This window comes from Lontra canadensis, unplaced genomic scaffold (assembly GCF_010015895.1).
Source record: "Lontra canadensis isolate GAN:19392208 unplaced genomic scaffold, GSC_riverotter_1.0 scaffold82, whole genome shotgun sequence".
In the NCBI taxonomy this organism is placed as follows: Eukaryota; Metazoa; Chordata; class Mammalia; order Carnivora; family Mustelidae; genus Lontra; species Lontra canadensis.
Window position 1 is genome coordinate 2,919,078 of NW_022631076.1, and position 13,001 is coordinate 2,932,078.

Below are 13,001 nucleotides of genomic sequence, written 5' to 3' on the forward strand. Positions count from 1 at the left end.
CCAGAAGCTTTGGTAATTTCATTATCAAAACAGAAAAATCTATCATCTATCATTAAAATTTTTTCAGGTATACCACAAAATGATTTGATGTTTTGTATTGTGAAATGACAACCCCAATAAGTCTAGTTGACATCTGGCATTAACATTTTAAAAAAATGTCTTATGTGCAAGCTCATATTTTCTTAATCTCTACACATAGAGGAAGGCATATAAAGTTATAGGTTCTAAGCATCCTTGGAGAATCCCCCATTAGGATGTTAAAAATTTGACTTAAAACAAAATAGATGGGTAGACAGGTAGATAGACAAATAGATAAAACTAACTGAAGGTTTTCTCTTTGTGACTGTGCCACAAAATGTGGGAATTAACCACGAAATTCGCCAATGGGAAAAGCAATAGGAAAAACTGGAAGGCGAGGTGACAGGGAAAGGTAAGGGTATTTCTGTGATGTTGACTATAAGTAGGACATTACTTCCTTGGGGTTAAAAATGACTGCTCATATCCATGCTTGTTTGGAGAAAATAACCATATGAATAACTCATTATCTGCAAACACTGCATTGGAAATTATATGGTACCAGAATCTTAGGACCAGAATCTTAATAATTTAGAATATATATATATTTTAATTTAAAGTCTCAAAAACTTCTGTAAGAAAAAACAAATCAGAAAAGCCTCTCTTACCAGGAAGAACAGCAGCATCTGCTTAAGAACACATAGCAACCCTACATTCAGATGAGGACAGGAAGTTAAAAAAAATATATAACACATCCAATTGAAACTGCAGGAGGACACAGTAGACAGAATGTAATTAGTTGGGTTGACTGTCAGCCAAAACCTCAGGCAACCACCCCCTTGCTCTTATGAAAACTGCCTGGAGATTTTTAATGATGATGAGCAGTTAGGATCTTGGTTTTAAATCTTCTCTGAAATGCAGGGCGCCATCATTCCCTCCAGCGACGCTGGGATATTGGTTCTGGGTTGGCACCAAAGTGCTCTCGGAAAGGTGAACCCTAGCTCCTGAGGCAGCCATCACTTCTGTCACCAAGTGTTTGGTCTTGTCAGTGCTTTAACCCCAACTAGTCTGGCTGAATTTGTGACAAGTTGGGTGATTTCCAAATGAAGACGCTGCTGTATGGAATGTGAACTTGGGATTTGGGAATGAGCGTCTCCATTTTAGTGTTTTCCTCAGAAAGGCGTGATGAGGAGGGATTCTGGATTGGCAGTCACTGGGGATACAGTTCCGTGTCCAGATTGGAAGACGCTCCGTGGCACGGGTGGATGCTACCACGCTCTGCTGCTGTCCCTCTTGCAGGGTCCCTGAACCAGTCACTAGAGGGGAGTGGAAAGAATACAGACACACAAGCCAGAATTGGTTTTCAGCCCTACCTGTGTCTTCCTAGACCCTTGATGTTGGGCAAACCCCTTCACAAATCCAAACCTTATACCAAAGAAGACAGAAAGAGGATTTGGACTCTTTGGTTTCTCAAATCCCTCCAAGTTATATAATATGCTACTTTCTGGGGCTTTTCCCCCCCTTCTTAATACACTTGCAAAGTGTGCCATTGATGATACTCTGTCCTGTGCCTAAGATTGGGGGCCAAAAAGGCCAAGCCAATCTCCTTCCATGCAGATTGTGTGTTTAGTCTGTCCTATGGCTAATGACTGCAGCTGCTTCCCGCAGAGCCTGTTATAAGATCTATAAAAGGCCGAGATATTATGGTTTCAGAAGCAGGTAATGAACGTACACAGAAACCACATGGTTTTTTCTTTCCATTTGGATTTTTACTTTGTGGGCTTTCTGCACAGGAGTTTGTGGGTATGATGCCAACTCTCACAGACAACAAGGATTTATTGTATTAATAATCTGCAAATTATGGATTGCAAAAACAAAGACATTTGGGGATTTCATTGAACTTCTACCAAAAAAGATGTCTTCATGCTGAGGTTTTCAAGTTTTTCACTGTGCCCGGTTGAAATTAAGTATAAACTATACATCTATTTGCATATTAATTATGAAAACATACTATGGAATATATTTAGGGTAAAGTACAACAGAAAAAGATGGCAATTTTAAAATACTGGATTCCAGAGCAAATGGAATACCCAACTAAGACTATCTTCTAAAAATAGGCTTAAAACAGATCTGCAAGGCTATAGAAATTTTATTCATTCAAATCCATAGTGGATAAGCCCATTTACACATTTTCTTGATTTTGGATTACTTGCGACAGTTTGTATTTCAACTACGATGGGAAATCAATTCGAATTTTTTTTTGAATGATTATCCTGACCATGGTCAAATCTTGTTCTGTAGCTGTTCTACCAGATGCGGTTCTAAAAATGGAATCCATGATCAAATAAGTTGTGAAAGTAGGTTTTTTAAAAATTCATTCCTTTATTGTCAATATGCATTGTAAGTGTTGCACCTAGTATTTCCTAAATTTATTGGTCCAAGGAACATTTTCTGTAACATCTCACTATACCAGCGAAATCTGGTTTGGTGACTTGCTAGAGCCCCACATGTTTCTGTTTTTTGGTTTCTTCTTAGCTTCCTGTATGCTGTCACTGTGGCCATCACCCTCGACGGGAGTAAGGCAAATGCAACAGAACCTTAGAATGACGTTCCTTATCTATTTCCTCAGAGGCTGACCTTCTACTCCCATTAGTCCTTTCTGGATAGGTTGTTTTGACCTACCCACATTTTGTTTACTTCTGACCTAAAATAGCAGGTCTGTGGAAGAGAGAATGAGAATGTCTGCATAGGTTAACTCTGTGAAGGCCACGGTGAGGGTGTTTCGGGAGGAAGTCCATTGTCACAGGATGGAAGTTAGAGGCTGCAGCCAAAGGTTTCTCAACCCTTTCTTATAATCAACATGCCATGGCTGCTTGATATGTCAATTTTGGTAATTCGGACTTGAAGCATTCCATGTCCTTCATAGGCAAGGGGAAAATGGAAAGGGAGAGTGGCCCATCCAAAGAGAGAAAAGGAGCGAGGGACAGGGCGCTACTAGAGCTTCTGCTTGTAACCAGCACAGTGTCAGGTGTTTTGCATACATGACCTTAGTCATGATTCCCATATTGAATTTTGAAAGGCCAGAGAAGTTAAGGAGAAGAGGAGAAAAAGAACTGTGGGTGAGCTAAATAAGGGTGTCTCTGTCCCAGGGGAAAAAGCTGCACCATCTCTTCCAGACCAAAGTTCCTTCTATGCCCTTATGGGTCCCTTCCTGCTGTTCACCAACTCCCCCTCTTCACCCTCATGCCAACCCCTCTTCTCTAGAAGAAAGTTCTAGTTCTTCTCCACATCTTTCCTTGCCTCCCATCCACTGAAAACATTGTTCCTCACCATCAATCCACCACCTTCCATTTCTCTCCTTCGTTCTCAGTACAATGCTCTCAAGTGTCCCCAGCTCTTTGATGGCACTTTACACTGACCTCCCTGACTCTGATTCTACCGTTGAAACAGAGTTTAACCAGTTGAACACCAGTAATCCCCTAGTAGCCAAATCCATGGAAAATCCATGGAAACCCATGGAAAATACCCGAATTCTCCTCTTAGTCGAAGGGTACAAAGCAACTTGTATTCCAGACACATCCTCTTCTCTTGATTTATTTCAATTTTTCTTTTCTATTTCTCTTAACCCTTTAACTTCTTCTGAGCCTTCCTGCCTAGATTTTCTTCCTCCTCCTTCCCTTAGTAATCAGTGGCTCTAGAGTTTCTGTTCTTATCCCTCTTCTCATTTTCTACGCTCTCCTTAGGTAAGCTCAACCATGACTCCATCTCTAACCTTCTCCATCATTGTGAGTTCTAGTTCGCCGTATGCTTCATGCTTCCTGGGCTCTGCCCTATCTTTTTGAGTGTATGCTGGATATTGACAGGAGGAGATGCCCAAACCAAAGTCATTTTATTTCCTCTCAAATTTGTTCCTCCTCCTAGAATTCAATCCTGGGTTAAATGGTACCTCACTAGTACAGCTACCTTAACCAGAAAACCGGAAGTCATCCCTAACTCCAGGCCAATCTTCACACGGTCTCCCATGCAAATCTGATCTTCTCAGTAGTGTACAGGCTTTAAATATATCCAGAGCCTCTCCACTGCTTAGAGTTTAAGAAGTAGATGTCTTAGTACAGCCTTCAAACCCTTTAAAAACTGGCCCTGATCTATGTTTTCAGTCTAATCTCTTGAAATTCTCATCCCCAAAGTCCCATTATGAGTGATACACTTCAATCATACCTCACTGCTTGCAGTTCTCTAAAATTATTGTATTCTTACTCATCTACACACATTTCCTCAGGACTACCTTCCTTACTGACTGTTTCCTATTTATTCTTCAAAACTTACATCCTCTTAGAGAGACTCCCTTAATGTCCCCTTTCATCTCATCCTCTGGGTTATGGAGACCCTTTGAGTTCTTTCTGTACATTATAGAAAGTTCTAGTATAGAGCTGCTCACGTTGCACTGGAATTGTTTGTCCAAGTGTCAATCTACCTGATTAAAAAAGAAATATTCTTCTCTCTGCCCCTTACTGGCCTCCAGCACAGGTGGCACAGCTCCTGGTTAAATGAGTTACTAACTTAAAGCTATCTTTCCTTATCCTGGTCTTCTCAAACGTTACCAGTGTCCAAATGACATAGGTGTATCTATCTCTCTCTCTCTACCACTTCTGCCTCACTTCATTACTTTTTCTCCTTCACAGTTAGTAGGTATAATCTGTGGGCAACTTGCATAACTTCTCTATTCCTTGTCTTTCATCACCAAATGGGGACAATACCCATACTCAACTGAGGGGGTTGTCATAAGGATCCAAAGAGAAAATGCAAGTATCATTTTAGCACAATGCCTGCCTTCTATCATATGTTCAATAAATATTAGCTGTTGGTGTTGCTACTTTTATTTAAAGGATAGAGGTGAAAGTTTTAATGTAAACTATAGCTCATTAAAAGTCATCTTTACCCTTGTTTTGTTTTATACTTTTTCCTGTTGTCCCTACTTGCTTTTCATTGACAATGCCAATTAACATAGAAGTTTCTATTTAGATTTTATTCATGTTCATTGGTCACTTTGCCTACCCAGTTCCTCTACATCCTTTCTCTGCTATGAGCATCTTGTCTAAAAACTATTCTCCCTACATTTTATGTAGTCCTCATGGACTGTCAGTCAAAATATCTTTATTAGTTCCATTCCCCATTCACAAAGTAGGGACAGGGCCTAAGCCAGGATAGTCCCTCTTTCAGGATTTTGCAATAGGACCAAATGTCCTGGTACTGATTCACTCATAGCCAATACTATATGCATTTCTGAAATTATTTTAGCCCTCTACTTTCTGATGGTTGACCTTCTTTTTCCATTGTGTGAATTTTAAATTCACTATCCTTTTAATAAATTAATTTTCCCTTTAAATTGGTCAAATTGTGATTTTTGTTGCTTTCAATGAAATAACCATAACAGATACGTTGCCCAGCTATATCAACACTGAATGAACAGCTATCTTTTGAGCAAGCACAAACTGGAAGGAAATGATTCCAAACAACTAGGAGACATAGTTTTAGTTTCAAAGAGATTAAAATCCAAATGGGAAGAGAAAACAAATACACAGAAAATAATTTAGGAACAACTAAATGATAAATAGTGAAGATCAGGTTAATTCCTATGCAATTTGTTTTTGTTTTGTTTTGTTTTTAAATTTCTTTTAAAGATTTTATTTATTTATTTGACAGAGATCACAAGTAGGCAGAGAGGCAGGCAGAGAGAGAGGAAGGGAAGCAGGCTCCCTGCTGAGCAGAGAGCCCACTGGCTGCGGGGCTCGATCCCAGGACCCCGGGATCATGACCTGAGCCGAAGGCAGAGGCATTAACCCACTGAGCCACTCAGGTGCACCTGTTTTTTTAATAAGTAAAAAAATATCGGCAATTTTATATAGATCAACATAATATAATTTTAATGGAAAATCATAAAAGGGGGGATAAAACAAAAATAAGACAAATGCTCTGAAAAGGGAAAAGCTTATATGGGTGGGAGGCAAAACTTAAGCTGGTCCTGGAAAGATGAACAGGCTTTGACAGGAAAAGAAAAAGGGCTAAGCGGGAAGGAAGAAGCAAATAGGGAAAGGCACAGAGATGGAAAAAGGCATTGACCTTGAGAACCAGTGAAGAGCTCAGCTTGATTTCAGCAAAGGGCTGTTTGGGTGAGAAGTTGACGGTACACAGGGATAACTGCATGAATGGGTGAGGTAGGCAGAATAATGGCTTCCAGTGATGTCCATGACCCAACCTCCAGAATATGTGAATATGTTAGGATATATGGCAAAGGGAAATGAAGTTTGTAGATAGAGCTAAGCTTGCTAGCCAGCTGACCTTAAAATAGGAGGACTATCCTAAATTATATGAGTGGACCCATTATCTACAAGGTACTTGTAAGTAGAAGAGGGAAGCAGAAGAGAACTTTAAAGTCTTTTACAAGGTAGCAGAGCTCTGCCAAAGCCTTGATTTTAGCACATGGAGATGTATCAGATTTCTAATTTATAGAACTGCAAGAAAATAAATTAGTGTTGTCTCAAGCCACTAAGCTTATGACAACTTCTTAATATAACAACAGAAAACCAATACAATGGTACTTAAAATTATTAATAAAAAATAAGATACAGAAACTGTAATAAAAAAAATTAGTTTCATCCTTTATACCTACTAGCTCATTTTATTCCCACAACCCAGTCAGAATGGATGCCCAACCAGCCAGAAGTCTACTGCTGAACATTGGCTCAGAGTGGATGAGATATAGCTACTTCACTGAGGCCTTGAACTTGGCCGCATGGATTACATGAAATTTATAGAGGTCTTGGGCAGGGATGTATCCTGGTAAGAATAGTAAGATCAGCGTGGTAGCAGAATGGATGTGAATCAGTGGACTCTCTAACACACCTCTGACCTCATTTGGGGTAAAAATTTTTATCTAAAATCTGCCTGGTTTAAGCATACCAACATCTTTAAAACTCGGCATGATGCACCTGTGGGACCTGCCAGATCGTTCTGTTGGACTATTTATGTTTAAATTATTAATACAGCAGATACTGCTGGTGTTTATTGCTCATACTAGGCATAGTTCTTTGGCAGCCACTTTTCTCAGCAAGAGAATCAACTAAATGAAAAAAAATTAAAAATTCATAACATTTAAGAGGTTCCTCTTTGTATAATAAGTTATAAATTGGGAGGAAAGATGGGTTTTTTCTTCCTCGTCTTCCCAAAACATAAGATGAATGATAGAAATGACAGCATCCACAAGAGGCCAATTCTGAGTCCAGAAATCAAAAATCACTTGATTCCTTCAGGAAGTTTTGTGGCCCATTTTGGAGGACTATAAGAATAAAGAGCAGTTTTGTCCACTTTTCTTTTCATTTTCCTTCATATAGTCAATAATGTTATCATTTCCTCCCAAACAGTTTAACCCCATTTATAACATTAGCTATTGAAAAATGCCTTCCAAATTGGGGGGGGGGGGGAAGAGCTTCTTAGATAATTGAAACTCTTATACATGGGAAGTTATTTAATCTGTGGGTACTATGATGTGGTACATCCATTTCTATATGTTTGATTATTAAAGGGAAGGCATATGGCACAACAGACAGGACATGGACTTTAGAATCTAATGGATGTGGTTTCAGATCTAAGATCTTTCATTTACCAGCCATGCTGCTGGAGCAAGTTAGTGGCTATCTCTAAGTTTTCCTACCTATAAAATCAGAATAAAAGTAGGGTCCTCAGCAGGCTGTCAGTAATGAAACTTACACATAGATAGTTTACTAAGTGCCAAGCATTGTTCCACTCTTTACCCTAGTAGCTCATTTTATGTCCACATCACCACCATGTGATAGGCACTATTTTGCAAATGAAGAAGCCAAGTTTTGGAGAGCTCTTTGTGTTCAACCCAAAGCCCCATAGGTGAGAAATGGCAGAGCTGGGATCTGAACCCAGGCAGTCTGGGCTCAGAATCTGTGATCTTAACCATTTTGTCTAATTACTGGTTTCCTTCCTCAATTATTACTTGAAGGATTAGCCAAGCAATGTTCAACTTAAAAATGGGTTCTATTTCAAGCTCTCTTTGAAGTTGGTTCTTTGCCATTATGAATATATTTTCCCCTAAAATTGCGCTATAAAATTGTGAAGCTGTTCTAGGTTATTAAAGAAAAGCAAACAAATACGTAAATAAAAAATCCCTAATAGGAATAAAAAAATTATGCTTTGTAGTGATAAATAGTAGAAGAAAAACACCACAGAGGAAAATAGAAGTGGCCTAAAGAAGATGATTTAAGGTTTCAAAGTCTCAGTTACCCTGTTTGTGAAAGACCTTAAACCTAAGATCCCAACTAGACAAAAATCACAACATGAATGAAAATTGTGGTGGAGGGGCGCCTGGGTGGCTCAGTGGGTTAAAGCCTCTGCCTTCAGCTCAGGTCATGAACCCAGGGTCCTGGGATCGAGCCCCACATCCCAGCTCTCTGCTCAGCAGGGAGCCTGCTTCCTCCTCCTCTCTCTCTTCTCTCTGCCTGCCTCTCTGCCTACTTGTGATCTCTATCTGTCAAATAAATAAATAAAATCTTAAAAAAAAAAAAAGAAAATTGTGGTGGAAAGTCTGAAGAGGGAGTTTAGAGAACATGAATATACTTAGAACCGAATGACATGGACTCTTATTTTTGTTTAACTTCCCTCCAAAATTTATGAATTTCCTTTCCCTGGATACAGGTCCATTACTAGCACTATTCTTCTAATTCTACTCTCTCGAGGAAGGGAGAAGAAGGAAAGGAAGGAGGGAAGGAGAAAGAGAAATGGACATGGACAATGACAGAGGGGACAGTACATGGAAGAGGTAGAGCAAGTGAAGGGTTAACCATCTTTAGTGAGTTGAGGAACAAGACAATATGGAGGTGGTAGTTAGAGAGATCTGAGGGTGGACAAGAAGTATGAGAACAGTGAGCAAACCAAGGTCTCTGTTAAGTGCCTTCATATCCATAAAGTCAGCTCAGTCCAATGTTATGTATTTGTCCCTTTGTTCTAACATTCTTAGAAATCATTCTCATACATATGCTAAGTTTCTGTCATTATAAATGGACAAAATCTTACTTTTTTTCTTTCTGAGTATAAGCTATCTCCTCCAGGATCAGATTTCGCATTGTCCCCTGGAACCTGCTGAGATATGATCCTAGTTATATGTATAGGGACAGTGGGTGGCAGCTGGGGTAACTCTTGAGAACAAACATGCTCTTACAAGGCAGCCCCCTTGCAAGCAAGGGAGGTTATTCCAGGTTCTTCAAGCAAGGGGAAGCTGGACTTGTCAAACGAGGCGGATGAGCTGTTTCTACTGGCAAGTCGTGGATTCAAGCAGTTCAAAGGATTCAAATTCAAGATTATCAGCTTTGGCTCAGTTGACCCAGATGTCCCATCCCATGTGTCAGGGTCCCACTTCTTCCCAGTCAATGCCCTGACTTTCACATAAGTGGTTTGGCAAGTGTGTATAATTTTGAAATCAACACAATTAAGTTTTTAGTCTGATTTTTTTAAGTTTATTTATAATCTCTACACCCAACATGGGGATCAAACTCACACCCCCAAGATCAAGAGTTGACTAAGCCAGCCAGGTACACCCTGAGTCTGATTTTCAATGAGTTCAGCTATGTGATTATAGGAAGATAATCTTTAGAGCCCCCATAGAAAACTTCTTGAGTTTTCTGACTGTAAGTCAAGCTGAGAGTTTAAAGCCCTGACGTCATCATTGTCCTCCTGTAAACCTCAATACATTCAAAGTAGCCTTCTTACCTCAGTGTCCTTGACATTGTCATTACGACTATCACTCTGCTACCATGAAAGCCAAGATCAGCAGGCATTTGGTCTCCTAAGACATTGACTTAATAGGAACTTTATCACAATTAGCCACAATAAATTGAGTTGCCACCATACCATGAAATACCAACATTTCATTTCCATTAGTGGCTGCCAGAATTACAGGCTAGCCCAGGGATAGAACCAGACTGATGCCATCTCCCCATCCCGGAGGGCCTCCTTTCTGTACAGTCAAGGCCTATGAGGGAAACAGAAACCATGATAGTATTTCAACTGGGAAATTAAATAAGGGAATTTAGAGGATTAAAGTACAAAAAGGCAACACTGTCAGATACCTGGCAGTTCAGAGGAGGGGCTTCATGAAGATAAGACACAGGCCTTTGGGTAGGGGAACTGCCCAGATGCACTCCCTTGGGGGCATAGTGTAGCTGGTCCTGAGCACGCTGAGAAGAGCCAGAGTCAGGTGCTGTTTCTGGGGCAATGCTGTTGGAACAGTAGACATCCAGAAGGACGAAGGCCCCTCTCCTCTATTCCTGGCTTCCTTCCTCTCCTGCCTCCTCTCAGAAACAAAAGGAAAACGTACTCTGCAAAGTGTTAGTCCCAGTCTCACAGAGCAGACAATAGAAGACCAGGATTAGAGTGAGAGGCTGTAACTTAATCTCTGCACAGGGAGGAACCAGAAGGGAGTTTACAGGTTTATAGGAGGGACCAGTGTTGGCCTGCTCGTGCACATGGCGTCTGCATTTAAGTAGTTAGAGCTATGGATTAAGATAATCAATCAAGTAGCCATTTGGGGGCAAATAACTCTTATACCAATTTGGCTCTATTTCAGTGACTAAAAGTCTGAATGTCTACAAAAGAAACTAAAAGTGTGAATGTCTAATCATGGCTGAAATGGAACATCCTAAGTATTGTAATCATAACTGAATTACTACTTTTTCATTTTAAACCTGTTCTGGAGATGGTCTATGGGAACAGCCACACTGGGCTTAGAGCTACTGGCACAAAACCTTCCAGGACAATATGAGGTGAAGCTATAACTCCCCATTGACAAGTAATAAGACACTGTCAGCCACGGGACTAGGATTTCCTCACTCTGTGGCAAAGATATATAGATGCCCCCATGTGAACTGAAAATACCATATTCGAACCCACTTCATCGGTATGAACCAGCATCGTAGCCTAGTGTAAAGTATAGTGGAGACCTAAACTTCATTGTTAAATGAAGTGCCTGAAAAATCAATATGCAGATGAATGAACGAGTTAATGAGTGAGTATGTGACTGTGGTAGATTTCAGAGACATCTAAATTTGGGGCCTGAACAACCCAGATGGATCGTGGCATGGATTCTATAGTCTGGCTGCTTACTTTTCTTTATTTCCCTAAGACTCAAACTGTTGCAATGTAAAGATCTCTTGGTTGTGCGCGGAACCTTCTCAAACTATGTCTTCTTCATGGGACAGTTAAAGCAGAGTAAATAGCATGCACGTTAACCAGCTTTGTTGTGATGAAGTGGGGTGGGATGGAAGTGAAACATTGTTTTGAAATTGCTACATGAATTTCAATATTCTAGACAAGGAAAAAATCCAAGGGGAAGACCGGTCAATGATCTCTATAGAGAAAGACCAGCAGAGGATTTGGGACAAAATGACAATCCACCCAGGCTTCAGCAACCTTCTGATTAATAGTAGGCTTGTATGCTTCACAGGAAGAAGGAAGGTCCTGAATGTGCCAAAGAAGGACAAGAGATAATACAGTCTTCACCTGCTTTATAAGTGGGCCGAGGACAAACCCTGCTTGGTAGCCCTTTGTGGGGCAGGGGGTTGGCCAGGTGACAGGAACCTGGCAGATGTGCCATCGCCACCTGTGGCTTCCTACTGTGGCTGCTGCTCCCCTCAGCGGCACAATTTGGGCAAAGTCTCCAACCTAGGAGACCTCAGCCTGAGTCTTCAGCTCTCTGTGCAAGCCTGGTACAGCAGCTTTTGGCCGTGGGCTGCGATGGCGCCATATGCGTCACTAGGGCCACAATCTGGCCCCAAGCACTGTGGTCAGAGGCCCGGTGAGTGATGTGGTCTGAGGCCGTGGGTGCTCACTTGGGCTCTGCTTTGGTCTTGACCACAGCATCAGAGATGATTTGACGCACTGGGCTTGAACATGTTTTGAGTTATGCTGTATTGCATACACATGTAAAACAAATCTGGGAACCCACAAATGTGTGACCAATTATTTTGCTCCTCTGCAAAGTGTTTATTAAATTTTGAAAAATGAGATGATACAAAGAGGCAAACAACAGAAGCAATCAGAAACCCCAAACAGTTTTCAAATCTATAAACAATTTTTGAAAAACATTCAAGTAACTTTCCAACTGCGTTGCCAATGCAATGAAGAAAACAGATCTTTCTTAAGATTCAGGAAATTCTTAAGTATGCTCAGAATGACCCTGCACACGTCTGTTTGGCTGCTCCAAGTGGCAACAAATCACAGAGAACCCTAGCTGTAGATATTCAAGACATAAAAACAGTAAAGGCAAAGCCCTACAGCCTAATGCCGGTCGGTGACTCTAACTCTCTTGGGATTTCAGGAGCCTAGATACCCGGGTTCAGGGCCCAGTTCTACTCTTGTCTGGGGCGGAAGGATATTGGACAAGCCACATTAGGTTTTACTTCTTTATCTCTAGAGAGAAATGCTTTGTCCACACCAGTGTTTTCACACATGAGCAGAGACCCATTGAGTTTTGAAAACAATTTATGGGTCACAACCATCATTAAAAAGGAAAACAAAACAGAACCAAACCAAAGAGGAAATATTAGAGTGCACCATAGATAGTAAACACATCTTATTTCATGAAATTTCTGTTTTAATAGTATATATATATATATATATATATATATATATATAAATCATTTTTCTCCTCTACAATATGTTTATTAAATATTTTTTAAAGATGTTATTTATTTGACAGAGAGAGAATGATCACAAGTAGGCAGAAAGGCAGGCAGAAAGAGAGGAAGGCTCCCAACTGAGCAGAGACCGATGCAGGGCCTGATCCCAGGACCCTGAGATCATGAGCTAAGCCAAAGGCAGAGGCTTAACCCACTGAGCCACCCAGGCACCCCTATGCTTATTAAATTTAAAAATGAAACTAAAGAGGTATACATCAGAAGCGATCA